Source organism: Manis pentadactyla, chromosome 2 (assembly GCF_030020395.1).
Source record: "Manis pentadactyla isolate mManPen7 chromosome 2, mManPen7.hap1, whole genome shotgun sequence".
NCBI lineage: Eukaryota > Metazoa > Chordata > Mammalia > Pholidota > Manidae > Manis > Manis pentadactyla.
This window is the reverse complement of record NC_080020.1, coordinates 216249035-216274156: the sequence shown is the minus strand read 5'-3', so window position 1 is coordinate 216274156 and position 25122 is coordinate 216249035. Positions and strand designations below refer to the sequence as shown.

The 25122-nt window shown below is 75.9% G+C and overlaps 17 non-coding genes across 17 annotated transcripts; all 17 read left to right on the top strand.

The window, feature by feature from the left end:
• The first annotated feature begins 589 nt into the window (after positions 1-589).
• Positions 590-708, top strand: LOC130682765 (5S ribosomal RNA). Its single transcript, XR_008996063.1, has one exon. It is a non-coding gene; the product is annotated as a 5S ribosomal RNA (ribosomal RNA).
• A 1393-nt stretch (positions 709-2101) lies between these two features.
• LOC130682764 (5S ribosomal RNA) lies at positions 2102-2220 on the top strand. Its single transcript, XR_008996062.1, has one exon. It is a non-coding gene; the product is annotated as a 5S ribosomal RNA (ribosomal RNA).
• A 1393-nt stretch (positions 2221-3613) lies between these two features.
• On the top strand, positions 3614-3732 carry LOC130682763 (5S ribosomal RNA). Its single transcript, XR_008996061.1, has one exon. It is a non-coding gene; the product is annotated as a 5S ribosomal RNA (ribosomal RNA).
• A 1393-nt stretch (positions 3733-5125) lies between these two features.
• LOC130682762 (5S ribosomal RNA) lies at positions 5126-5244 on the top strand. The gene has a single exon (XR_008996060.1). It is a non-coding gene; the product is annotated as a 5S ribosomal RNA (ribosomal RNA).
• Positions 5245-6637: 1393 nt separating this feature from the next.
• Positions 6638-6756, top strand: LOC130682760 (5S ribosomal RNA). The gene has a single exon (XR_008996058.1). It is a non-coding gene; the product is annotated as a 5S ribosomal RNA (ribosomal RNA).
• A 1393-nt stretch (positions 6757-8149) lies between these two features.
• On the top strand, positions 8150-8268 carry LOC130682759 (5S ribosomal RNA). The gene has a single exon (XR_008996057.1). It is a non-coding gene; the product is annotated as a 5S ribosomal RNA (ribosomal RNA).
• A 1393-nt stretch (positions 8269-9661) lies between these two features.
• Positions 9662-9780, top strand: LOC130682758 (5S ribosomal RNA). The gene has a single exon (XR_008996056.1). It is a non-coding gene; the product is annotated as a 5S ribosomal RNA (ribosomal RNA).
• A 1393-nt stretch (positions 9781-11173) lies between these two features.
• LOC130682776 (5S ribosomal RNA) lies at positions 11174-11292 on the top strand. The gene has a single exon (XR_008996074.1). It is a non-coding gene; the product is annotated as a 5S ribosomal RNA (ribosomal RNA).
• A 1393-nt stretch (positions 11293-12685) lies between these two features.
• Positions 12686-12804, top strand: LOC130682757 (5S ribosomal RNA). The gene has a single exon (XR_008996055.1). It is a non-coding gene; the product is annotated as a 5S ribosomal RNA (ribosomal RNA).
• Positions 12805-14197: 1393 nt separating this feature from the next.
• On the top strand, positions 14198-14316 carry LOC130682756 (5S ribosomal RNA). Its single transcript, XR_008996054.1, has one exon. It is a non-coding gene; the product is annotated as a 5S ribosomal RNA (ribosomal RNA).
• Positions 14317-15709: 1393 nt separating this feature from the next.
• On the top strand, positions 15710-15828 carry LOC130682755 (5S ribosomal RNA). The gene has a single exon (XR_008996053.1). It is a non-coding gene; the product is annotated as a 5S ribosomal RNA (ribosomal RNA).
• A 1393-nt stretch (positions 15829-17221) lies between these two features.
• LOC130682754 (5S ribosomal RNA) lies at positions 17222-17340 on the top strand. Its single transcript, XR_008996052.1, has one exon. It is a non-coding gene; the product is annotated as a 5S ribosomal RNA (ribosomal RNA).
• A 1393-nt stretch (positions 17341-18733) lies between these two features.
• LOC130682753 (5S ribosomal RNA) lies at positions 18734-18852 on the top strand. Its single transcript, XR_008996051.1, has one exon. It is a non-coding gene; the product is annotated as a 5S ribosomal RNA (ribosomal RNA).
• Positions 18853-20245: 1393 nt separating this feature from the next.
• LOC130682752 (5S ribosomal RNA) lies at positions 20246-20364 on the top strand. The gene has a single exon (XR_008996050.1). It is a non-coding gene; the product is annotated as a 5S ribosomal RNA (ribosomal RNA).
• A 1393-nt stretch (positions 20365-21757) lies between these two features.
• LOC130682749 (5S ribosomal RNA) lies at positions 21758-21876 on the top strand. The gene has a single exon (XR_008996049.1). It is a non-coding gene; the product is annotated as a 5S ribosomal RNA (ribosomal RNA).
• A 1393-nt stretch (positions 21877-23269) lies between these two features.
• LOC130682747 (5S ribosomal RNA) lies at positions 23270-23388 on the top strand. Its single transcript, XR_008996046.1, has one exon. It is a non-coding gene; the product is annotated as a 5S ribosomal RNA (ribosomal RNA).
• A 1393-nt stretch (positions 23389-24781) lies between these two features.
• LOC130682742 (5S ribosomal RNA) lies at positions 24782-24900 on the top strand. Its single transcript, XR_008996041.1, has one exon. It is a non-coding gene; the product is annotated as a 5S ribosomal RNA (ribosomal RNA).
• Positions 24901-25122: the final 222 nt, after the last annotated feature.

Genomic DNA, 25122 nt, shown 5'->3' with positions numbered 1-25122 from the left:
GGGCTGCACGGGTGACTGCGGGCCCCAGGGCCCGGCCGCCTTGCCCGAAAGCAGCCCGAGCGTGACCATGGCCTCGTGGGGAAGCTGCCCCTCCAGGGGAGCCTCGCGGTGCCTGTCGGGTGGGTGTGCGTGTGCGTGTGCGTGTGCGCGCGCGCGCGCGCGCCACTGTGAGGAAGTGCGAGCGTGTGCACGCGTGCGTTCGACGGCGTGTGCACGCGTGCGTTCGACGGCGTGTGCGCCGCCTGGCTGCTCGTCCCCGTGTCCGCCTAGGTGTGTGCCTGTGTCTTGAATCCTCGTGTCCGTGTGTCTCTCCTCTCCCTCACTCCGGTTCGCTCGGGCTCCCTGCGGGTGGCACGGAGAAGATGGCAGAAGGAAGAAGGGCGGCGGGTGGCCTGTGGTGGCGCCGGGGGGCCCCGGCTGGAGCCGGGCCAGTAGGGGCCTGGTGGGCAGCGGCGCAGCGCGGGCGGGCCGGCGCGAGAGCGGCCCGGGCACGGGGCCGGTGGGGTTGGGGGGGCACCGGCAGAGGCTCGGGGCGTGGAGGCAGGCGGGGACGCGCAGGCTCTTGGGGCGCGCAGGGCCGGCCTCTGGCGTCTACGGCCATACCACCCTGAACGCGCCCGATCTCGTCTGATCTCGGAAGCTAAGCAGGGTCGGGCCTGGTTAGTACTTGGATGGGAGACCGCCTGGGAATACCGGGTGCTGTAGGCTCTTTTTCCTCTCTGCCTCCCCGCTTTCTTTCTGCCGCCGTCGCCCCCTGCCCCTCCCGGCCGCTCACCGCGGGCGCCTGCCCTCGCCCAGCCCCTTCCCCGCCCGCCCCGTCGTGACCACCTGCTGCTGCCGGGCCTCGTCCCCCACCCCCACACGCCTCCGGGGGCTGGGGCTGGGGCTGGCGGTGGGGGTGCGAGTGGGGGTGGGGTGGGCACACCCGCCTTCAGCCGGCCGGCCCCGCCCAGAGGCAGGGCCAACCTGCGCGCGGGCCGGCGGTGTCCCCCACCCCGCAGGCAGGCCTTGGGCTCCCTCCGCAGCCCGGGAGCCCCTAAGCCGTGCGCTCCACTCGCCCCCACCCGCCGGACAGCGCAGGCCCTGGGCGCCCCCCAACACCCCGCGCACGCCCCCATCCCCGGAGCCCGGGCCGCGCTCCCTTCCTTGCCACGGTAGGGAGGTAGCGAAGGCCCGGGCCCACAGGAGGGGCCCACCGTCCCTGGGCCCCGGGGGTGGGGGGGCGCGCCCCGTGGTCCGCGCTCGGTGTGCGTGCCCTCGCCCCTCGAGCCCCGCCCCCCACCCGGGACCGGGAGCGGGCCGACCGACCGCGCCGGGCGGACGTCCGACGCTGCTCTCCCGCAACAGCCAGGCGCGCCCCAGCGAGTGCCGGGGCGCCCGTGCCGAAGACACACAGAGCCGGAAGAAACGGGCCAGCGCGCGCTCACACCCATCTCCCGGGCGCCTGGTTCCCCGGGCAGGCAGGGGTGCCCGCCCAACGCGGCGCCTCGCAGCGTGGCTGCAGGTCCTCGGGGGCTGCACGGGTGACTGCGGGCCCCAGGGCCCGGCCGCCTTGCCCGAAAGCAGCCCGAGCGTGACCACGGCCTCGTGGGGAAGCTGCCCCTCCAGGGGAGCCTCGCGGTGCCTGTCGGGTGGGTGTGCGTGTGCGTGTGCGTGTGCGCGCGCGCGCGCGCGCCACTGTGAGGAAGTGCGAGCGTGTGCACGCGTGCGTTCGACGGCGTGTGCACGCGTGCGTTCGACGGCGTGTGCGCCGCCTGGCTGCTCGTCCCCGTGTCCGCCTAGGTGTGTGCCTGTGTCTTGAATCCTCGTGTCCGTGTGTCTCTCCTCTCCCTCACTCCGGTTCGCTCGGGCTCCCTGCGGGTGGCACGGAGAAGATGGCAGAAGGAAGAAGGGCGGCGGGTGGCCTGTGGTGGCGCCGGGGGGCCCCGGCTGGAGCCGGGCCAGTAGGGGCCTGGTGGGCAGCGGCGCAGCGCGGGCGGGCCGGCGCGAGAGCGGCCCGGGCACGGGGCCGGTGGGGTTGGGGGGGCACCGGCAGAGGCTCGGGGCGTGGAGGCAGGCGGGGACGCGCAGGCTCTTGGGGCGCGCAGGGCCGGCCTCTGGCGTCTACGGCCATACCACCCTGAACGCGCCCGATCTCGTCTGATCTCGGAAGCTAAGCAGGGTCGGGCCTGGTTAGTACTTGGATGGGAGACCGCCTGGGAATACCGGGTGCTGTAGGCTCTTTTTCCTCTCTGCCTCCCCGCTTTCTTTCTGCCGCCGTCGCCCCCTGCCCCTCCCGGCCGCTCACCGCGGGCGCCTGCCCTCGCCCAGCCCCTTCCCCGCCCGCCCCGTCGTGACCACCTGCTGCTGCCGGGCCTCGTCCCCCACCCCCACACGCCTCCGGGGGCTGGGGCTGGGGCTGGCGGTGGGGGTGCGAGTGGGGGTGGGGTGGGCACACCCGCCTTCAGCCGGCCGGCCCCGCCCAGAGGCAGGGCCAACCTGCGCGCGGGCCGGCGGTGTCCCCCACCCCGCAGGCAGGCCTTGGGCTCCCTCCGCAGCCCGGGAGCCCCTAAGCCGTGCGCTCCACTCGCCCCCACCCGCCGGACAGCGCAGGCCCTGGGCGCCCCCCAACACCCCGCGCACGCCCCCATCCCCGGAGCCCGGGCCGCGCTCCCTTCCTTGCCACGGTAGGGAGGTAGCGAAGGCCCGGGCCCACAGGAGGGGCCCACCGTCCCTGGGCCCCGGGGGTGGGGGGGCGCGCCCCGTGGTCCGCGCTCGGTGTGCGTGCCCTCGCCCCTCGAGCCCCGCCCCCCACCCGGGACCGGGAGCGGGCCGACCGACCGCGCCGGGCGGACGTCCGACGCTGCTCTCCCGCAACAGCCAGGCGCGCCCCAGCGAGTGCCGGGGCGCCCGTGCCGAAGACACACAGAGCCGGAAGAAACGGGCCAGCGCGCGCTCACACCCATCTCCCGGGCGCCTGGTTCCCCGGGCAGGCAGGGGTGCCCGCCCAACGCGGCGCCTCGCAGCGTGGCTGCAGGTCCTCGGGGGCTGCACGGGTGACTGCGGGCCCCAGGGCCCGGCCGCCTTGCCCGAAAGCAGCCCGAGCGTGACCACGGCCTCGTGGGGAAGCTGCCCCTCCAGGGGAGCCTCGCGGTGCCTGTCGGGTGGGTGTGCGTGTGCGTGTGCGTGTGCGCGCGCGCGCGCGCGCCACTGTGAGGAAGTGCGAGCGTGTGCACGCGTGCGTTCGACGGCGTGTGCACGCGTGCGTTCGACGGCGTGTGCGCCGCCTGGCTGCTCGTCCCCGTGTCCGCCTAGGTGTGTGCCTGTGTCTTGAATCCTCGTGTCCGTGTGTCTCTCCTCTCCCTCACTCCGGTTCGCTCGGGCTCCCTGCGGGTGGCACGGAGAAGATGGCAGAAGGAAGAAGGGCGGCGGGTGGCCTGTGGTGGCGCCGGGGGGCCCCGGCTGGAGCCGGGCCAGTAGGGGCCTGGTGGGCAGCGGCGCAGCGCGGGCGGGCCGGCGCGAGAGCGGCCCGGGCACGGGGCCGGTGGGGTTGGGGGGGCACCGGCAGAGGCTCGGGGCGTGGAGGCAGGCGGGGACGCGCAGGCTCTTGGGGCGCGCAGGGCCGGCCTCTGGCGTCTACGGCCATACCACCCTGAACGCGCCCGATCTCGTCTGATCTCGGAAGCTAAGCAGGGTCGGGCCTGGTTAGTACTTGGATGGGAGACCGCCTGGGAATACCGGGTGCTGTAGGCTCTTTTTCCTCTCTGCCTCCCCGCTTTCTTTCTGCCGCCGTCGCCCCCTGCCCCTCCCGGCCGCTCACCGCGGGCGCCTGCCCTCGCCCAGCCCCTTCCCCGCCCGCCCCGTCGTGACCACCTGCTGCTGCCGGGCCTCGTCCCCCACCCCCACACGCCTCCGGGGGCTGGGGCTGGGGCTGGCGGTGGGGGTGCGAGTGGGGGTGGGGTGGGCACACCCGCCTTCAGCCGGCCGGCCCCGCCCAGAGGCAGGGCCAACCTGCGCGCGGGCCGGCGGTGTCCCCCACCCCGCAGGCAGGCCTTGGGCTCCCTCCGCAGCCCGGGAGCCCCTAAGCCGTGCGCTCCACTCGCCCCCACCCGCCGGACAGCGCAGGCCCTGGGCGCCCCCCAACACCCCGCGCACGCCCCCATCCCCGGAGCCCGGGCCGCGCTCCCTTCCTTGCCACGGTAGGGAGGTAGCGAAGGCCCGGGCCCACAGGAGGGGCCCACCGTCCCTGGGCCCCGGGGGTGGGGGGGCGCGCCCCGTGGTCCGCGCTCGGTGTGCGTGCCCTCGCCCCTCGAGCCCCGCCCCCCACCCGGGACCGGGGGCGGGCCGACCGACCGCGCCGGGCGGACGTCCGACGCTGCTCTCCCGCAACAGCCAGGCGCGCCCCAGCGAGTGCCGGGGCGCCCGTGCCGAAGACACACAGAGCCGGAAGAAACGGGCCAGCGCGCGCTCACACCCATCTCCCGGGCGCCTGGTTCCCCGGGCAGGCAGGGGTGCCCGCCCAACGCGGCGCCTCGCAGCGTGGCTGCAGGTCCTCGGGGGCTGCACGGGTGACTGCGGGCCCCAGGGCCCGGCCGCCTTGCCCGAAAGCAGCCCGAGCGTGACCACGGCCTCGTGGGGAAGCTGCCCCTCCAGGGGAGCCTCGCGGTGCCTGTCGGGTGGGTGTGCGTGTGCGTGTGCGTGTGCGCGCGCGCGCGCGCGCCACTGTGAGGAAGTGCGAGCGTGTGCACGCGTGCGTTCGACGGCGTGTGCACGCGTGCGTTCGACGGCGTGTGCGCCGCCTGGCTGCTCGTCCCCGTGTCCGCCTAGGTGTGTGCCTGTGTCTTGAATCCTCGTGTCCGTGTGTCTCTCCTCTCCCTCACTCCGGTTCGCTCGGGCTCCCTGCGGGTGGCACGGAGAAGATGGCAGAAGGAAGAAGGGCGGCGGGTGGCCTGTGGTGGCGCCGGGGGGCCCCGGCTGGAGCCGGGCCAGTAGGGGCCTGGTGGGCAGCGGCGCAGCGCGGGCGGGCCGGCGCGAGAGCGGCCCGGGCACGGGGCCGGTGGGGTTGGGGGGGCACCGGCAGAGGCTCGGGGCGTGGAGGCAGGCGGGGACGCGCAGGCTCTTGGGGCGCGCAGGGCCGGCCTCTGGCGTCTACGGCCATACCACCCTGAACGCGCCCGATCTCGTCTGATCTCGGAAGCTAAGCAGGGTCGGGCCTGGTTAGTACTTGGATGGGAGACCGCCTGGGAATACCGGGTGCTGTAGGCTCTTTTTCCTCTCTGCCTCCCCGCTTTCTTTCTGCCGCCGTCGCCCCCTGCCCCTCCCGGCCGCTCACCGCGGGCGCCTGCCCTCGCCCAGCCCCTTCCCCGCCCGCCCCGTCGTGACCACCTGCTGCTGCCGGGCCTCGTCCCCCACCCCCACACGCCTCCGGGGGCTGGGGCTGGGGCTGGCGGTGGGGGTGCGAGTGGGGGTGGGGTGGGCACACCCGCCTTCAGCCGGCCGGCCCCGCCCAGAGGCAGGGCCAACCTGCGCGCGGGCCGGCGGTGTCCCCCACCCCGCAGGCAGGCCTTGGGCTCCCTCCGCAGCCCGGGAGCCCCTAAGCCGTGCGCTCCACTCGCCCCCACCCGCCGGACAGCGCAGGCCCTGGGCGCCCCCCAACACCCCGCGCACGCCCCCATCCCCGGAGCCCGGGCCGCGCTCCCTTCCTTGCCACGGTAGGGAGGTAGCGAAGGCCCGGGCCCACAGGAGGGGCCCACCGTCCCTGGGCCCCGGGGGTGGGGGGGCGCGCCCCGTGGTCCGCGCTCGGTGTGCGTGCCCTCGCCCCTCGAGCCCCGCCCCCCACCCGGGACCGGGGGCGGGCCGACCGACCGCGCCGGGCGGACGTCCGACGCTGCTCTCCCGCAACAGCCAGGCGCGCCCCAGCGAGTGCCGGGGCGCCCGTGCCGAAGACACACAGAGCCGGAAGAAACGGGCCAGCGCGCGCTCACACCCATCTCCCGGGCGCCTGGTTCCCCGGGCAGGCAGGGGTGCCCGCCCAACGCGGCGCCTCGCAGCGTGGCTGCAGGTCCTCGGGGGCTGCACGGGTGACTGCGGGCCCCAGGGCCCGGCCGCCTTGCCCGAAAGCAGCCCGAGCGTGACCACGGCCTCGTGGGGAAGCTGCCCCTCCAGGGGAGCCTCGCGGTGCCTGTCGGGTGGGTGTGCGTGTGCGTGTGCGTGTGCGCGCGCGCGCGCGCGCCACTGTGAGGAAGTGCGAGCGTGTGCACGCGTGCGTTCGACGGCGTGTGCACGCGTGCGTTCGACGGCGTGTGCGCCGCCTGGCTGCTCGTCCCCGTGTCCGCCTAGGTGTGTGCCTGTGTCTTGAATCCTCGTGTCCGTGTGTCTCTCCTCTCCCTCACTCCGGTTCGCTCGGGCTCCCTGCGGGTGGCACGGAGAAGATGGCAGAAGGAAGAAGGGCGGCGGGTGGCCTGTGGTGGCGCCGGGGGGCCCCGGCTGGAGCCGGGCCAGTAGGGGCCTGGTGGGCAGCGGCGCAGCGCGGGCGGGCCGGCGCGAGAGCGGCCCGGGCACGGGGCCGGTGGGGTTGGGGGGGCACCGGCAGAGGCTCGGGGCGTGGAGGCAGGCGGGGACGCGCAGGCTCTTGGGGCGCGCAGGGCCGGCCTCTGGCGTCTACGGCCATACCACCCTGAACGCGCCCGATCTCGTCTGATCTCGGAAGCTAAGCAGGGTCGGGCCTGGTTAGTACTTGGATGGGAGACCGCCTGGGAATACCGGGTGCTGTAGGCTCTTTTTCCTCTCTGCCTCCCCGCTTTCTTTCTGCCGCCGTCGCCCCCTGCCCCTCCCGGCCGCTCACCGCGGGCGCCTGCCCTCGCCCAGCCCCTTCCCCGCCCGCCCCGTCGTGACCACCTGCTGCTGCCGGGCCTCGTCCCCCACCCCCACACGCCTCCGGGGGCTGGGGCTGGGGCTGGCGGTGGGGGTGCGAGTGGGGGTGGGGTGGGCACACCCGCCTTCAGCCGGCCGGCCCCGCCCAGAGGCAGGGCCAACCTGCGCGCGGGCCGGCGGTGTCCCCCACCCCGCAGGCAGGCCTTGGGCTCCCTCCGCAGCCCGGGAGCCCCTAAGCCGTGCGCTCCACTCGCCCCCACCCGCCGGACAGCGCAGGCCCTGGGCGCCCCCCAACACCCCGCGCACGCCCCCATCCCCGGAGCCCGGGCCGCGCTCCCTTCCTTGCCACGGTAGGGAGGTAGCGAAGGCCCGGGCCCACAGGAGGGGCCCACCGTCCCTGGGCCCCGGGGGTGGGGGGGCGCGCCCCGTCGTCCGCGCTCGGTGTGCGTGCCCTCGCCCCTCGAGCCCCGCCCCCCACCCGGGACCGGGAGCGGGCCGACCGACCGCGCCGGGCGGACGTCCGACGCTGCTCTCCCGCAACAGCCAGGCGCGCCCCAGCGAGTGCCGGGGCGCCCGTGCCGAAGACACACAGAGCCGGAAGAAACGGGCCAGCGCGCGCTCACACCCATCTCCCGGGCGCCTGGTTCCCCGGGCAGGCAGGGGTGCCCGCCCAACGCGGCGCCTCGCAGCGTGGCTGCAGGTCCTCGGGGGCTGCACGGGTGACTGCGGGCCCCAGGGCCCGGCCGCCTTGCCCGAAAGCAGCCCGAGCGTGACCACGGCCTCGTGGGGAAGCTGCCCCTCCAGGGGAGCCTCGCGGTGCCTGTCGGGTGGGTGTGCGTGTGCGTGTGCGTGTGCGCGCGCGCGCGCGCGCCACTGTGAGGAAGTGCGAGCGTGTGCACGCGTGCGTTCGACGGCGTGTGCACGCGTGCGTTCGACGGCGTGTGCGCCGCCTGGCTGCTCGTCCCCGTGTCCGCCTAGGTGTGTGCCTGTGTCTTGAATCCTCGTGTCCGTGTGTCTCTCCTCTCCCTCACTCCGGTTCGCTCGGGCTCCCTGCGGGTGGCACGGAGAAGATGGCAGAAGGAAGAAGGGCGGCGGGTGGCCTGTGGTGGCGCCGGGGGGCCCCGGCTGGAGCCGGGCCAGTAGGGGCCTGGTGGGCAGCGGCGCAGCGCGGGCGGGCCGGCGCGAGAGCGGCCCGGGCACGGGGCCGGTGGGGTTGGGGGGGCACCGGCAGAGGCTCGGGGCGTGGAGGCAGGCGGGGACGCGCAGGCTCTTGGGGCGCGCAGGGCCGGCCTCTGGCGTCTACGGCCATACCACCCTGAACGCGCCCGATCTCGTCTGATCTCGGAAGCTAAGCAGGGTCGGGCCTGGTTAGTACTTGGATGGGAGACCGCCTGGGAATACCGGGTGCTGTAGGCTCTTTTTCCTCTCTGCCTCCCCGCTTTCTTTCTGCCGCCGTCGCCCCCTGCCCCTCCCGGCCGCTCACCGCGGGCGCCTGCCCTCGCCCAGCCCCTTCCCCGCCCGCCCCGTCGTGACCACCTGCTGCTGCCGGGCCTCGTCCCCCACCCCCACACGCCTCCGGGGGCTGGGGCTGGGGCTGGCGGTGGGGGTGCGAGTGGGGGTGGGGTGGGCACACCCGCCTTCAGCCGGCCGGCCCCGCCCAGAGGCAGGGCCAACCTGCGCGCGGGCCGGCGGTGTCCCCCACCCCGCAGGCAGGCCTTGGGCTCCCTCCGCAGCCCGGGAGCCCCTAAGCCGTGCGCTCCACTCGCCCCCACCCGCCGGACAGCGCAGGCCCTGGGCGCCCCCCAACACCCCGCGCACGCCCCCATCCCCGGAGCCCGGGCCGCGCTCCCTTCCTTGCCACGGTAGGGAGGTAGCGAAGGCCCGGGCCCACAGGAGGGGCCCACCGTCCCTGGGCCCCGGGGGTGGGGGGGCGCGCCCCGTGGTCCGCGCTCGGTGTGCGTGCCCTCGCCCCTCGAGCCCCGCCCCCCACCCGGGACCGGGGGCGGGCCGACCGACCGCGCCGGGCGGACGTCCGACGCTGCTCTCCCGCAACAGCCAGGCGCGCCCCAGCGAGTGCCGGGGCGCCCGTGCCGAAGACACACAGAGCCGGAAGAAACGGGCCAGCGCGCGCTCACACCCATCTCCCGGGCGCCTGGTTCCCCGGGCAGGCAGGGGTGCCCGCCCAACGCGGCGCCTCGCAGCGTGGCTGCAGGTCCTCGGGGGCTGCACGGGTGACTGCGGGCCCCAGGGCCCGGCCGCCTTGCCCGAAAGCAGCCCGAGCGTGACCACGGCCTCGTGGGGAAGCTGCCCCTCCAGGGGAGCCTCGCGGTGCCTGTCGGGTGGGTGTGCGTGTGCGTGTGCGTGTGCGCGCGCGCGCGCGCGCCACTGTGAGGAAGTGCGAGCGTGTGCACGCGTGCGTTCGACGGCGTGTGCACGCGTGCGTTCGACGGCGTGTGCGCCGCCTGGCTGCTCGTCCCCGTGTCCGCCTAGGTGTGTGCCTGTGTCTTGAATCCTCGTGTCCGTGTGTCTCTCCTCTCCCTCACTCCGGTTCGCTCGGGCTCCCTGCGGGTGGCACGGAGAAGATGGCAGAAGGAAGAAGGGCGGCGGGTGGCCTGTGGTGGCGCCGGGGGGCCCCGGCTGGAGCCGGGCCAGTAGGGGCCTGGTGGGCAGCGGCGCAGCGCGGGCGGGCCGGCGCGAGAGCGGCCCGGGCACGGGGCCGGTGGGGTTGGGGGGGCACCGGCAGAGGCTCGGGGCGTGGAGGCAGGCGGGGACGCGCAGGCTCTTGGGGCGCGCAGGGCCGGCCTCTGGCGTCTACGGCCATACCACCCTGAACGCGCCCGATCTCGTCTGATCTCGGAAGCTAAGCAGGGTCGGGCCTGGTTAGTACTTGGATGGGAGACCGCCTGGGAATACCGGGTGCTGTAGGCTCTTTTTCCTCTCTGCCTCCCCGCTTTCTTTCTGCCGCCGTCGCCCCCTGCCCCTCCCGGCCGCTCACCGCGGGCGCCTGCCCTCGCCCAGCCCCTTCCCCGCCCGCCCCGTCGTGACCACCTGCTGCTGCCGGGCCTCGTCCCCCACCCCCACACGCCTCCGGGGGCTGGGGCTGGGGCTGGCGGTGGGGGTGCGAGTGGGGGTGGGGTGGGCACACCCGCCTTCAGCCGGCCGGCCCCGCCCAGAGGCAGGGCCAACCTGCGCGCGGGCCGGCGGTGTCCCCCACCCCGCAGGCAGGCCTTGGGCTCCCTCCGCAGCCCGGGAGCCCCTAAGCCGTGCGCTCCACTCGCCCCCACCCGCCGGACAGCGCAGGCCCTGGGCGCCCCCCAACACCCCGCGCACGCCCCCATCCCCGGAGCCCGGGCCGCGCTCCCTTCCTTGCCACGGTAGGGAGGTAGCGAAGGCCCGGGCCCACAGGAGGGGCCCACCGTCCCTGGGCCCCGGGGGTGGGGGGGCGCGCCCCGTGGTCCGCGCTCGGTGTGCGTGCCCTCGCCCCTCGAGCCCCGCCCCCCACCCGGGACCGGGGGCGGGCCGACCGACCGCGCCGGGCGGACGTCCGACGCTGCTCTCCCGCAACAGCCAGGCGCGCCCCAGCGAGTGCCGGGGCGCCCGTGCCGAAGACACACAGAGCCGGAAGAAACGGGCCAGCGCGCGCTCACACCCATCTCCCGGGCGCCTGGTTCCCCGGGCAGGCAGGGGTGCCCGCCCAACGCGGCGCCTCGCAGCGTGGCTGCAGGTCCTCGGGGGCTGCACGGGTGACTGCGGGCCCCAGGGCCCGGCCGCCTTGCCCGAAAGCAGCCCGAGCGTGACCACGGCCTCGTGGGGAAGCTGCCCCTCCAGGGGAGCCTCGCGGTGCCTGTCGGGTGGGTGTGCGTGTGCGTGTGCGTGTGCGCGCGCGCGCGCGCGCCACTGTGAGGAAGTGCGAGCGTGTGCACGCGTGCGTTCGACGGCGTGTGCACGCGTGCGTTCGACGGCGTGTGCGCCGCCTGGCTGCTCGTCCCCGTGTCCGCCTAGGTGTGTGCCTGTGTCTTGAATCCTCGTGTCCGTGTGTCTCTCCTCTCCCTCACTCCGGTTCGCTCGGGCTCCCTGCGGGTGGCACGGAGAAGATGGCAGAAGGAAGAAGGGCGGCGGGTGGCCTGTGGTGGCGCCGGGGGGCCCCGGCTGGAGCCGGGCCAGTAGGGGCCTGGTGGGCAGCGGCGCAGCGCGGGCGGGCCGGCGCGAGAGCGGCCCGGGCACGGGGCTGGTGGGGTTGGGGGGGCACCGGCAGAGGCTCGGGGCGTGGAGGCAGGCGGGGACGCGCAGGCTCTTGGGGCGCGCAGGGCCGGCCTCTGGCGTCTACGGCCATACCACCCTGAACACGCCCGATCTCGTCTGATCTCGGAAGCTAAGCAGGGTCGGGCCTGGTTAGTACTTGGATGGGAGACCGCCTGGGAATACCGGGTGCTGTAGGCTCTTTTTCCTCTCTGCCTCCCCGCTTTCTTTCTGCCGCCGTCGCCCCCTGCCCCTCCCGGCCGCTCACCGCGGGCGCCTGCCCTCGCCCAGCCCCTTCCCCGCCCGCCCCGTCGTGACCACCTGCTGCTGCCGGGCCTCGTCCCCCACCCCCACACGCCTCCGGGGGCTGGGGCTGGGGCTGGCGGTGGGGGTGCGAGTGGGGGTGGGGTGGGCACACCCGCCTTCAGCCGGCCGGCCCCGCCCAGAGGCAGGGCCAACCTGCGCGCGGGCCGGCGGTGTCCCCCACCCCGCAGGCAGGCCTTGGGCTCCCTCCGCAGCCCGGGAGCCCCTAAGCCGTGCGCTCCACTCGCCCCCACCCGCCGGACAGCGCAGGCCCTGGGCGCCCCCCAACACCCCGCGCACGCCCCCATCCCCGGAGCCCGGGCCGCGCTCCCTTCCTTGCCACGGTAGGGAGGTAGCGAAGGCCCGGGCCCACAGGAGGGGCCCACCGTCCCTGGGCCCCGGGGGTGGGGGGGCGCGCCCCGTGGTCCGCGCTCGGTGTGCGTGCCCTCGCCCCTCGAGCCCCGCCCCCCACCCGGGACCGGGGGCGGGCCGACCGACCGCGCCGGGCGGACGTCCGACGCTGCTCTCCCGCAACAGCCAGGCGCGCCCCAGCGAGTGCCGGGGCGCCCGTGCCGAAGACACACAGAGCCGGAAGAAACGGGCCAGCGCGCGCTCACACCCATCTCCCGGGCGCCTGGTTCCCCGGGCAGGCAGGGGTGCCCGCCCAACGCGGCGCCTCGCAGCGTGGCTGCAGGTCCTCGGGGGCTGCACGGGTGACTGCGGGCCCCAGGGCCCGGCCGCCTTGCCCGAAAGCAGCCCGAGCGTGACCACGGCCTCGTGGGGAAGCTGCCCCTCCAGGGGAGCCTCGCGGTGCCTGTCGGGTGGGTGTGCGTGTGCGTGTGCGTGTGCGCGCGCGCGCGCGCGCCACTGTGAGGAAGTGCGAGCGTGTGCACGCGTGCGTTCGACGGCGTGTGCACGCGTGCGTTCGACGGCGTGTGCGCCGCCTGGCTGCTCGTCCCCGTGTCCGCCTAGGTGTGTGCCTGTGTCTTGAATCCTCGTGTCCGTGTGTCTCTCCTCTCCCTCACTCCGGTTCGCTCGGGCTCCCTGCGGGTGGCACGGAGAAGATGGCAGAAGGAAGAAGGGCGGCGGGTGGCCTGTGGTGGCGCCGGGGGGCCCCGGCTGGAGCCGGGCCAGTAGGGGCCTGGTGGGCAGCGGCGCAGCGCGGGCGGGCCGGCGCGAGAGCGGCCCGGGCACGGGGCCGGTGGGGTTGGGGGGGCACCGGCAGAGGCTCGGGGCGTGGAGGCAGGCGGGGACGCGCAGGCTCTTGGGGCGCGCAGGGCCGGCCTCTGGCGTCTACGGCCATACCACCCTGAACGCGCCCGATCTCGTCTGATCTCGGAAGCTAAGCAGGGTCGGGCCTGGTTAGTACTTGGATGGGAGACCGCCTGGGAATACCGGGTGCTGTAGGCTCTTTTTCCTCTCTGCCTCCCCGCTTTCTTTCTGCCGCCGTCGCCCCCTGCCCCTCCCGGCCGCTCACCGCGGGCGCCTGCCCTCGCCCAGCCCCTTCCCCGCCCGCCCCGTCGTGACCACCTGCTGCTGCCGGGCCTCGTCCCCCACCCCCACACGCCTCCGGGGGCTGGGGCTGGGGCTGGCGGTGGGGGTGCGAGTGGGGGTGGGGTGGGCACACCCGCCTTCAGCCGGCCGGCCCCGCCCAGAGGCAGGGCCAACCTGCGCGCGGGCCGGCGGTGTCCCCCACCCCGCAGGCAGGCCTTGGGCTCCCTCCGCAGCCCGGGAGCCCCTAAGCCGTGCGCTCCACTCGCCCCCACCCGCCGGACAGCGCAGGCCCTGGGCGCCCCCCAACACCCCGCGCACGCCCCCATCCCCGGAGCCCGGGCCGCGCTCCCTTCCTTGCCACGGTAGGGAGGTAGCGAAGGCCCGGGCCCACAGGAGGGGCCCACCGTCCCTGGGCCCCGGGGGTGGGGGGGCGCGCCCCGTGGTCCGCGCTCGGTGTGCGTGCCCTCGCCCCTCGAGCCCCGCCCCCCACCCGGGACCGGGAGCGGGCCGACCGACCGCGCCGGGCGGACGTCCGACGCTGCTCTCCCGCAACAGCCAGGCGCGCCCCAGCGAGTGCCGGGGCGCCCGTGCCGAAGACACACAGAGCCGGAAGAAACGGGCCAGCGCGCGCTCACACCCATCTCCCGGGCGCCTGGTTCCCCGGGCAGGCAGGGGTGCCCGCCCAACGCGGCGCCTCGCAGCGTGGCTGCAGGTCCTCGGGGGCTGCACGGGTGACTGCGGGCCCCAGGGCCCGGCCGCCTTGCCCGAAAGCAGCCCGAGCGTGACCACGGCCTCGTGGGGAAGCTGCCCCTCCAGGGGAGCCTCGCGGTGCCTGTCGGGTGGGTGTGCGTGTGCGTGTGCGTGTGCGCGCGCGCGCGCGCGCCACTGTGAGGAAGTGCGAGCGTGTGCACGCGTGCGTTCGACGGCGTGTGCACGCGTGCGTTCGACGGCGTGTGCGCCGCCTGGCTGCTCGTCCCCGTGTCCGCCTAGGTGTGTGCCTGTGTCTTGAATCCTCGTGTCCGTGTGTCTCTCCTCTCCCTCACTCCGGTTCGCTCGGGCTCCCTGCGGGTGGCACGGAGAAGATGGCAGAAGGAAGAAGGGCGGCGGGTGGCCTGTGGTGGCGCCGGGGGGCCCCGGCTGGAGCCGGGCCAGTAGGGGCCTGGTGGGCAGCGGCGCAGCGCGGGCGGGCCGGCGCGAGAGCGGCCCGGGCACGGGGCCGGTGGGGTTGGGGGGGCACCGGCAGAGGCTCGGGGCGTGGAGGCAGGCGGGGACGCGCAGGCTCTTGGGGCGCGCAGGGCCGGCCTCTGGCGTCTACGGCCATACCACCCTGAACGCGCCCGATCTCGTCTGATCTCGGAAGCTAAGCAGGGTCGGGCCTGGTTAGTACTTGGATGGGAGACCGCCTGGGAATACCGGGTGCTGTAGGCTCTTTTTCCTCTCTGCCTCCCCGCTTTCTTTCTGCCGCCGTCGCCCCCTGCCCCTCCCGGCCGCTCACCGCGGGCGCCTGCCCTCGCCCAGCCCCTTCCCCGCCCGCCCCGTCGTGACCACCTGCTGCTGCCGGGCCTCGTCCCCCACCCCCACACGCCTCCGGGGGCTGGGGCTGGGGCTGGCGGTGGGGGTGCGAGTGGGGGTGGGGTGGGCACACCCGCCTTCAGCCGGCCGGCCCCGCCCAGAGGCAGGGCCAACCTGCGCGCGGGCCGGCGGTGTCCCCCACCCCGCAGGCAGGCCTTGGGCTCCCTCCGCAGCCCGGGAGCCCCTAAGCCGTGCGCTCCACTCGCCCCCACCCGCCGGACAGCGCAGGCCCTGGGCGCCCCCCAACACCCCGCGCACGCCCCCATCCCCGGAGCCCGGGCCGCGCTCCCTTCCTTGCCACGGTAGGGAGGTAGCGAAGGCCCGGGCCCACAGGAGGGGCCCACCGTCCCTGGGCCCCGGGGGTGGGGGGGCGCGCCCCGTGGTCCGCGCTCGGTGTGCGTGCCCTCGCCCCTCGAGCCCCGCCCCCCACCCGGGACCGGGAGCGGGCCGACCGACCGCGCCGGGCGGACGTCCGACGCTGCTCTCCCGCAACAGCCAGGCGCGCCCCAGCGAGTGCCGGGGCGCCCGTGCCGAAGACACACAGAGCCGGAAGAAACGGGCCAGCGCGCGCTCACACCCATCTCCCGGGCGCCTGGTTCCCCGGGCAGGCAGGGGTGCCCGCCCAACGCGGCGCCTCGCAGCGTGGCTGCAGGTCCTCGGGGGCTGCACGGGTGACTGCGGGCCCCAGGGCCCGGCCGCCTTGCCCGAAAGCAGCCCGAGCGTGACCACGGCCTCGTGGGGAAGCTGCCCCTCCAGGGGAGCCTCGCGGTGCCTGTCGGGTGGGTGTGCGTGTGCGTGTGCGTGTGCGCGCGCGCGCGCGCGCCACTGTGAGGAAGTGCGAGCGTGTGCACGCGTGCGTTCGACGGCGTGTGCACGCGTGCGTTCGACGGCGTGTGCGCCGCCTGGCTGCTCGTCCCCGTGTCCGCCTAGGTGTGTGCCTGTGTCTTGAATCCTCGTGTCCGTGTGTCTCTCCTCTCCCTCACTCCGGTTCGCTCGGGCTCCCTGCGGGTGGCACGGAGAAGATGGCAGAAGGAAGAAGGGCGGCGGGTGGCCTGTGGTGGCGCCGGGGGGCCCCGGCTGGAGCCGGGCCAGTAGGGGCCTGGTGGGCAGCGGCGCAGCGCGGGCGGGCCGGCGCGAGAGCGGCCCGGGCACGGGGCCGGTGGGGTTGGGGGGGCACCGGCAGAGGCTCGGGGCGTGGAGGCAGGCGGGGACGCGCAGGCTCTTGGGGCGCGCAGGGCCGGCCTCTGGCGTCTACGGCCATACCACCCTGAACGCGCCCGATCTCGTCTGATCTCGGAAGCTAAGCAGGGTCGGGCCTGGTTAGTACTTGGATGGGAGACCGCCTGGGAATACCGGGTGCTGTAGGCTCTTTTTCCTCTCTGCCTCCCCGCTTTCTTTCTGCCGCCGTCGCCCCCTGCCCCTCCCGGCCGCTCACCGCGGGCGCCTGCCCTCGCCCAGCCCCTTCCCCGCCCGCCCCGTCGTGACCACCTGCTGCTGCCGGGCCTCGTCCCCCACCCCCACACGCCTCCGGGGGCTGGGGCTGGGGCTGGCGGTGGGGGTGCGAGTGGGGGTGGGGTGGGCACACCCGCCTTCAGCCGGCCGGCCCCGCCCAGAGGCAGGGCCAACCTGCGCGCGGGCCGGCGGTGTCCCCCACCCCGCAGGCAGGCCTTGGGCTCCCTCCGCAGCCCGGGAGCCCCTAAGCCGTGCGCTCCACTCGCCCCCACCCGCCGGACAGCGCAGGCCCTGGGCGCCCCCCAACACCCCGCGCACGCCCCCATCCCCGGAGCCCGGGCCGCGCTCCCTTCCTTGCCACGGTAGGGAGGTAGCGAAGGCCCGGGCCCACAGGAGGGGCCCACCGTCCCTGGGCCCCGGGGGTGGGGGGGCGCGCCCCGTGGTCCGCGCTCGGTGTGCGTGCCCTCGCCCCTCGAGCCCCGCCCCCCACCCGGGACCGGGGGCGGGCCGACCGACCGCGCCGGGCGGACGTCCGACGCTGCTCTCCCGCAACAGCCAGGCGCGCCCCAGCGAGTGCCGGGGCGCCCGTGCCGAAGACACACAGAGCCGGAAGAAACGGGCCAGCGCGCGCTCACACCCATCTCCCGGGCGCCTGGTTCCCCGGGCAGGCAGGGGTGCCCGCCCAACGCGGCGCCTCGCAGCGTGGCTGCAGGTCCTCGGGGGCTGCACGGGTGACTGCGGGCCCCAGGGCCCGGCCGCCTTGCCCGAAAGCAGCCCGAGCGTGACCACGGCCTCGTGGGGAAGCTGCCCCTCCAGGGGAGCCTCGCGGTGCCTGTCGGGTGGGTGTGCGTGTGCGTGTGCGTGTGCGCGCGCGCGCGCGCGCCACTGTGAGGAAGTGCGAGCGTGTGCACGCGTGCGTTCGACGGCGTGTGCACGCGTGCGTTCGACGGCGTGTGCGCCGCCTGGCTGCTCGTCCCCGTGTCCGCCTAGGTGTGTGCCTGTGTCTTGAATCCTCGTGTCCGTGTGTCTCTCCTCTCCCTCACTCCGGTTCGCTCGGGCTCCCTGCGGGTGGCACGGAGAAGATGGCAGAAGGAAGAAGGGCGGCGGGTGGCCTGTGGTGGCGCCGGGGGGCCCCGGCTGGAGCCGGGCCAGTAGGGGCCTGGTGGGCAGCGGCGCAGCGCGGGCGGGCCGGCGCGAGAGCGGCCCGGGCACGGGGCCGGTGGGGTTGGGGGGGCACCGGCAGAGGCTCGGGGCGTGGAGGCAGGCGGGGACGCGCAGGCTCTTGGGGCGCGCAGGGCCGGCCTCTGGCGTCTACGGCCATACCACCCTGAACGCGCCCGATCTCGTCTGATCTCGGAAGCTAAGCAGGGTCGGGCCTGGTTAGTACTTGGATGGGAGACCGCCTGGGAATACCGGGTGCTGTAGGCTCTTTTTCCTCTCTGCCTCCCCGCTTTCTTTCTGCCGCCGTCGCCCCCTGCCCCTCCCGGCCGCTCACCGCGGGCGCCTGCCCTCGCCCAGCCCCTTCCCCGCCCGCCCCGTCGTGACCACCTGCTGCTGCCGGGCCTCGTCCCCCACCCCCACACGCCTCCGGGGGCTGGGGCTGGGGCTGGCGGTGGGGGTGCGAGTGGGGGTGGGGTGGGCACACCCGCCTTCAGCCGGCCGGCCCCGCCCAGAGGCAGGGCCAACCTGCGCGCGGGCCGGCGGTGTCCCCCACCCCGCAGGCAGGCCTTGGGCTCCCTCCGCAGCCCGGGAGCCCCTAAGCCGTGCGCTCCACTCGCCCCCACCCGCCGGACAGCGCAGGCCCTGGGCGCCCCCCAACACCCCGCGCACGCCCCCATCCCCGGAGCCCGGGCCGCGCTCCCTTCCTTGCCACGGTAGGGAGGTAGCGAAGGCCCGGGCCCACAGGAGGGGCCCACCGTCCCTGGGCCCCGGGGGTGGGGGGGCGCGCCCCGTGGTCCGCGCTCGGTGTGCGTGCCCTCGCCCCTCGAGCCCCGCCCCCCACCCGGGACCGGGGGCGGGCCGACCGACCGCGCCGGGCGGACGTCCGACGCTGCTCTCCCGCAACAGCCAGGCGCGCCCCAGCGAGTGCCGGGGCGCCCGTGCCGAAGACACACAGAGCCGGAAGAAACGGGCCAGCGCGCGCTCACACCCATCTCCCGGGCGCCTGGTTCCCCGGGCAGGCAGGGGTGCCCGCCCAACGCGGCGCCTCGCAGCGTGGCTGCAGGTCCTCGGGGGCTGCACGGGTGACTGCGGGCCCCAGGGCCCGGCCGCCTTGCCCGAAAGCAGCCCGAGCGTGACCACGGCCTCGTGGGGAAGCTGCCCCTCCAGGGGAGCCTCGCGGTGCCTGTCGGGTGGGTGTGCGTGTGCGTGTGCGTGTGCGCGCGCGCGCGCGCGCCACTGTGAGGAAGTGCGAGCGTGTGCACGCGTGCGTTCGACGGCGTGTGCACGCGTGCGTTCGACGGCGTGTGCGCCGCCTGGCTGCTCGTCCCCGTGTCCGCCTAGGTGTGTGCCTGTGTCTTGAATCCTCGTGTCCGTGTGTCTCTCCTCTCCCTCACTCCGGTTCGCTCGGGCTCCCTGCGGGTGGCACGGAGAAGATGGCAGAAGGAAGAAGGGCGGCGGGTGGCCTGTGGTGGCGCCGGGGGGCCCCGGCTGGAGCCGGGCCAGTAGGGGCCTGGTGGGCAGCGGCGCAGCGCGGGCGGGCCGGCGCGAGAGCGGCCCGGGCACGGGGCCGGTGGGGTTGGGGGGGCACCGGCAGAGGCTCGGGGCGTGGAGGCAGGCGGGGACGCGCAGGCTCTTGGGGCGCGCAGGGCCGGCCTCTGGCGTCTACGGCCATACCACCCTGAACGCGCCCGATCTCGTCTGATCTCGGAAGCTAAGCAGGGTCGGGCCTGGTTAGTACTTGGATGGGAGACCGCCTGGGAATACCGGGTGCTGTAGGCTCTTTTTCCTCTCTGCCTCCCCGCTTTCTTTCTGCCGCCGTCGCCCCCTGCCCCTCCCGGCCGCTCACCGCGGGCGCCTGCCCTCGCCCAGCCCCTTCCCCGCCCGCCCCGTCGTGACCACCTGCTGCTGCCGGGCCTCGTCCCCCACCCCCACACGCCTCCGGGGGCTGGGGCTGGGGCTGGCGGTGGGGGTGCGAGTGGGGGTGGGGTGGGCACACCCGCCTTCAGCCGGCCGGCCCCGCCCAGAGGCAGGGCCAACCTGCGCGCGGGCCGGCGGTGTCCCCCACCCCGCAGGCAGGCCTTGGGCTCCCTCCGCAGCCCGGGAGCCCCTAAGCCGTGCGCTCCACTCGCCCCCACCCGCCGGACAGCGCAGGCCCTGGGCGCCCCCCAACACCCCGCGCACGCCCCCATCCCCGGAGCCCGGGCCGCGCTCCCTTCCTTGCCACGGTAGGGAGGTAGCGAAGGCCCGGGCCCACAGGAGGGGCCCACCGTCCCTGGGCCCCGGGGGTGGGGGGGCGCGCCCCGTGGTCCGCGCTCGGTGTGCGTGCCCTCGCCCCTCGAGCCCCGCCCCCCACCCGGGACCGGGAGCGGGCCGACCGACCGCGCCGGGCGGACGTCCGACGCTGCTCTCCCGCAACAGCCAGGCGCGCCCCAGCGAGTGCCGGGGCGCCCGTGCCGAAGACACACAGAGCCGGAAGAAACGGGCCAGCGCGCGCTCACACCCATCTCCCGGGCGCCTGGTTCCCCGGGCAGGCAGGGGTGCCCGCCCAACGCGGCGCCTCGCAGCGTGGCTGCAGGTCCTCGGGGGCTGCACGGGTGACTGCGGGCCCCAGGGCCCGGCCGCCTTGCCCGAAAGCAGCCCGAGCGTGACCACGGCCTCGTGGGGAAGCTGCCCCTCCAGGGGAGCCTCGCGGTGCCTGTCGGGTGGGTGTGCGTGTGCGTGTGCGTGTGCGCGCGCGCGCGCGCGCCACTGTGAGGAAGTGCGAGCGTGTGCACGCGTGCGTTCGACGGCGTGTGCACGCGTGCGTTCGACGGCGTGTGCGCCGCCTGGCTGCTCGTCCCCGTGTCCGCCTAGGTGTGTGCCTGTGTCTTGAATCCTCGTGTCCGTGTGTCTCTCCTCTCCCTCACTCCGGTTCGCTCGGGCTCCCTGCGGGTGGCACGGAGAAGATGGCAGAAGGAAGAAGGGCGGCGGGTGGCCTGTGGTGGCGCCGGGGGGCCCCGGCTGGAGCCGGGCCAGTAGGGGCCTGGTGGGCAGCGGCGCAGCGCGGGCGGGCCGGCGCGAGAGCGGCCCGGGCACGGGGCCGGTGGGGTTGGGGGGGCACCGGCAGAGGCTCGGGGCGTGGAGGCAGGCGGGGACGCGCAGGCTCTTGGGGCGCGCAGGGCCGGCCTCTGGCGTCTACGGCCATACCACCCTGAACGCGCCCGATCTCGTCTGATCTCGGAAGCTAAGCAGGGTCGGGCCTGGTTAGTACTTGGATGGGAGACCGCCTGGGAATACCGGGTGCTGTAGGCTCTTTTTCCTCTCTGCCTCCCCGCTTTCTTTCTGCCGCCGTCGCCCCCTGCCCCTCCCGGCCGCTCACCGCGGGCGCCTGCCCTCGCCCAGCCCCTTCCCCGCCCGCCCCGTCGTGACCACCTGCTGCTGCCGGGCCTCGTCCCCCACCCCCACACGCCTCCGGGGGCTGGGGCTGGGGCTGGCGGTGGGGGTGCGAGTGGGGGTGGGGTGGGCACACCCGCCTTCAGCCGGCCGGCCCCGCCCAGAGGCAGGGCCAACCTGCGCGCGGGCCGGCGGTGTCCCCCACCCCGCAGGCAGGCCTTGGGCTCCCTCCGCAGCCCGGGAGCCCCTAAGCCGTGCGCTCCACTCGCCCCCACCCGCCGGACAGCGCAGGCCCTGGGCGCCCCCCAACACCCCGCGCACGCCCCCATCCCCGGAGCCCGGGCCGCGCTCCCTTCCTTGCCACGGTAGGGAGGTAGCGAAGGCCCGGGCCCACAGGAGGGGCCCACCGTCCCTGGGCCCCGGGGGTGGGGGGGCGCGCCCCGTGGTCCGCGCTCGGTGTGCGTGCCCTCGCCCCTCGAGCCCCGCCCCCCACCCGGGACCGGGAGCGGGCCGACCGACCGCGCCGGGCGGACGTCCGACGCTGCTCTCCCGCAACAGCCAGGCGCGCCCCAGCGAGTGCCGGGGCGCCCGTGCCGAAGACACACAGAGCCGGAAGAAACGGGCCAGCGCGCGCTCACACCCATCTCCCGGGCGCCTGGTTCCCCGGGCAGGCAGGGGTGCCCGCCCAACGCGGCGCCTCGCAGCGTGGCTGCAGGTCCTCGGGGGCTGCACGGGTGACTGCGGGCCCCAGGGCCCGGCCGCCTTGCCCGAAAGCAGCCCGAGCGTGACCACGGCCTCGTGGGGAAGCTGCCCCTCCAGGGGAGCCTCGCGGTGCCTGTCGGGTGGGTGTGCGTGTGCGTGTGCGTGTGCGCGCGCGCGCGCGCGCCACTGTGAGGAAGTGCGAGCGTGTGCACGCGTGCGTTCGACGGCGTGTGCACGCGTGCGTTCGACGGCGTGTGCGCCGCCTGGCTGCTCGTCCCCGTGTCCGCCTAGGTGTGTGCCTGTGTCTTGAATCCTCGTGTCCGTGTGTCTCTCCTCTCCCTCACTCCGGTTCGCTCGGGCTCCCTGCGGGTGGCACGGAGAAGATGGCAGAAGGAAGAAGGGCGGCGGGTGGCCTGTGGTGGCGCCGGGGGGCCCCGGCTGGAGCCGGGCCAGTAGGGGCCTGGTGGGCAGCGGCGCAGCGCGGGCGGGCCGGCGCGAGAGCGGCCCGGGCACGGGGCCGGTGGGGTTGGGGGGGCACCGGCAGAGGCTCGGGGCGTGGAGGCAGGCGGGGACGCGCAGGCTCTTGGGGCGCGCAGGGCCGGCCTCTGGCGTCTACGGCCATACCACCCTGAACGCGCCCGATCTCGTCTGATCTCGGAAGCTAAGCAGGGTCGGGCCTGGTTAGTACTTGGATGGGAGACCGCCTGGGAATACCGGGTGCTGTAGGCTCTTTTTCCTCTCTGCCTCCCCGCTTTCTTTCTGCCGCCGTCGCCCCCTGCCCCTCCCGGCCGCTCACCGCGGGCGCCTGCCCTCGCCCAGCCCCTTCCCCGCCCGCCCCGTCGTGACCACCTGCTGCTGCCGGGCCTCGTCCCCCACCCCCACACGCCTCCGGGGGCTGGGGCTGGGGCTGGCGGTGGGGGTGCGAGTGGGGGTGGGGTGGGCACACCCGCCTTCAGCCGGCCGGCCCCGCCCAGAGGCAGGGCCAACCTGCGCGCGGGCCGGCGGTGTCCCCCACCCCGCAGGCAGGCCTTGGGCTCCCTCCGCAGCCCGGGAGCCCCTAAGCCGTGCGCTCCACTCGCCCCCACCCGCCGGACAGCGCAGGCCCTGGGCGCCCCCCAACACCCCGCGCACGCCCCCATCCCCGGAGCCCGGGCCGCGCTCCCTTCCTTGCCACGGTAGGGAGGTAGCGAAGGCCCGGGCCCACAGGAGGGGCCCACCGTCCCTGGGCCCCGGGGGTGGGGGGGCGCGCCCCGTGGTCCGCGCTCGGTGTGCGTGCCCTCGCCCCTCGAGCCCCGCCCCCCACCCGGGACCGGGAGCGGGCCGACCGACCGCGCCGGGCGGACGTCCGACGCTGCTCTCCCGCAACAGCCAGGCGCGCCCCAGCGAGTGCCGGGGCGCCCGTGCCGAAGACACACAGAGCCGGAAGAAACGGGCCAGCGCGCGCTCACACCCATCTCCCGGGCGCCTGGTTCCCCGGGCAGGCAGGGGTGCCCGCCCAACGCGGCGCCTCGCAGCGTGGCTGCAGGTCCTCGGGGGCTGCACGGGTGACTGCGGGCCCCAGGGCCCGGCCGCCTTGCCCGAAAGCAGCCCGAGCGTGACCACGGCCTCGTGGGGAAGCTGCCCCTCCAGGGGAGCCTCGCGGTGCCTGTCGGGTGGGTGTGCGTGTGCGTGTGCGTGTGCGCGCGCGCGCGCGCGCCACTGTGAGGAAGTGCGAGCGTGTGCACGCGTGCGTTCGACGGCGTGTGCACGCGTGCGTTCGACGGCGTGTGCGCCGCCTGGCTGCTCGTCCCCGTGTCCGCCTAGGTGTGTGCCTGTGTCTTGAATCCTCGTGTCCGTGTGTCTCTCCTCTCCCTCACTCCGGTTCGCTCGGGCTCCCTGCGGGTGGCACGGAGAAGATGGCAGAAGGAAGAAGGGCGGCGGGTGGCCTGTGGTGGCGCCGGGGGGCCCCGGCTGGAGCCGGGCCAGTAGGGGCCTGGTGGGCAGCGGCGCAGCGCGGGCGGGCCGGCGCGAGAGCGGCCCGGGCACGGGGCCGGTGGGGTTGGGGGGGCACCGGCAGAGGCTCGGGGCGTGGAGGCAGGCGGGGACGCGCAGGCTCTTGGGGCGCGCAGGGCCGGCCTCTGGCGTCTACGGCCATACCACCCTGAACGCGCCCGATCTCGTCTGATCTCGGAAGCTAAGCAGGGTCGGGCCTGGTTAGTACTTGGATGGGAGACCGCCTGGGAATACCGGGTGCTGTAGGCTCTTTTTCCTCTCTGCCTCCCCGCTTTCTTTCTGCCGCCGTCGCCCCCTGCCCCTCCCGGCCGCTCACCGCGGGCGCCTGCCCTCGCCCAGCCCCTTCCCCGCCCGCCCCGTCGTGACCACCTGCTGCTGCCGGGCCTCGTCCCCCACCCCCACACGCCTCCGGGGGCTGGGGCTGGGGCTGGCGGTGGGGGTGCGAGTGGGGGTGGGGTGGGCACACCCGCCTTCAGCCGGCCGGCCCCGCCCAGAGGCAGGGCCAACCTGCGCGCGGGCCGGCGGTGTCCCCCACCCCGCAGGCAGGCCTTGGGCTCCCTCCGCAGCCCGGGAGCCCCTAAGCCGTGCGCTCCACTCGCCCCCACCCGCCGGACAGCGCAGGCCCTGGGCGCCCCCCAACACCCCGCGCACGCCCCCATCCCCGGAGCCCGGGCCGCGCTCCCTTCCTTGCCACGGTAGGGAGGTAGCGAAGGCCCGGGCCCACAGGAGGGGCCCACCGTCCCTGGGCCCCGGGGGTGGGGGGGCGCGCCCCGTGGTCCGCGCTCGGTGTGCGTGCCCTCGCCCCTCGAGCCCCGCCCCCCACCCGGGACCGGGAGCGGGCCGACCGACCGCGCCGGGCGGACGTCCGACGCTGCTCTCCCGCAACAGCCAGGCGCGCCCCAGCGAGTGCCGGGGCGCCCGTGCCGAAGACACACAGAGCCGGAAGAAACGGGCCAGCGCGCGCTCACACCCATCTCCCGGGCGCCTGGTTCCCCGGGCAGGCAGGGGTGCCCGCCCAACGCGGCGCCTCGCAGCGTGGCTGCAGGTCCTCGGGGGCTGCACGGGTGACTGCGGGCCCCAGGGCCCGGCCGCCTTGCCCGAAAGCAGCCCGAGCGTGACCACGGCCTCGTGGGGAAGCTGCCCCTCCAGGGGAGCCTCGCGGTGCCTGTCGGGTGGGTGTGCGTGTGCGTGTGCGTGTGCGCGCGCGCGCGCGCGCCACTGTGAGGAAGTGCGAGCGTGTGCACGCGTGCGTTCGACGGCGTGTGCACGCGTGCGTTCGACGGCGTGTGCGCCGCCTGGCTGCTCGTCCCCGTGTCCGCCTAGGTGTGTGCCTGTGTCTTGAATCCTCGTGTCCGTGTGTCTCTCCTCTCCCTCACTCCGGTTCGCTCGGGCTCCCTGCGGGTGGCACGGAGAAGATGGCAGAAGGAAGAAGGGCGGCGGGTGGCCTGTGGTGGCGCCGGGGGGCCCCGGCTGGAGCCGGGCCAGTAGGGGCCTGGTGGGCAGCGGCGCAGCGCGGGCGGGCCGGCGCGAGAGCGGCCCGGGCACGGGGCCGGTGGGGTTGGGGGGGCACCGGCAGAGGCTCGGGGCGTGGAGGCAGGCGGGGACGCGCAGGCTCTTGGGGCGCGCAGGGCCGGCCTCTGGCGTCTACGGCCATACCACCCTGAACGCGCCCGATCTCGTCTGATCTCGGAAGCTAAGCAGGGTCGGGCCTGGTTAGTACTTGGATGGGAGACCGCCTGGGAATACCGGGTGCTGTAGGCTCTTTTTCCTCTCTGCCTCCCCGCTTTCTTTCTGCCGCCGTCGCCCCCTGCCCCTCCCGGCCGCTCACCGCGGGCGCCTGCCCTCGCCCAGCCCCTTCCCCGCCCGCCCCGTCGTGACCACCTGCTGCTGCCGGGCCTCGTCCCCCACCCCCACACGCCTCCGGGGGCTGGGGCTGGGGCTGGCGGTGGGGGTGCGAGTGGGGGTGGGGTGGGCACACCCGCC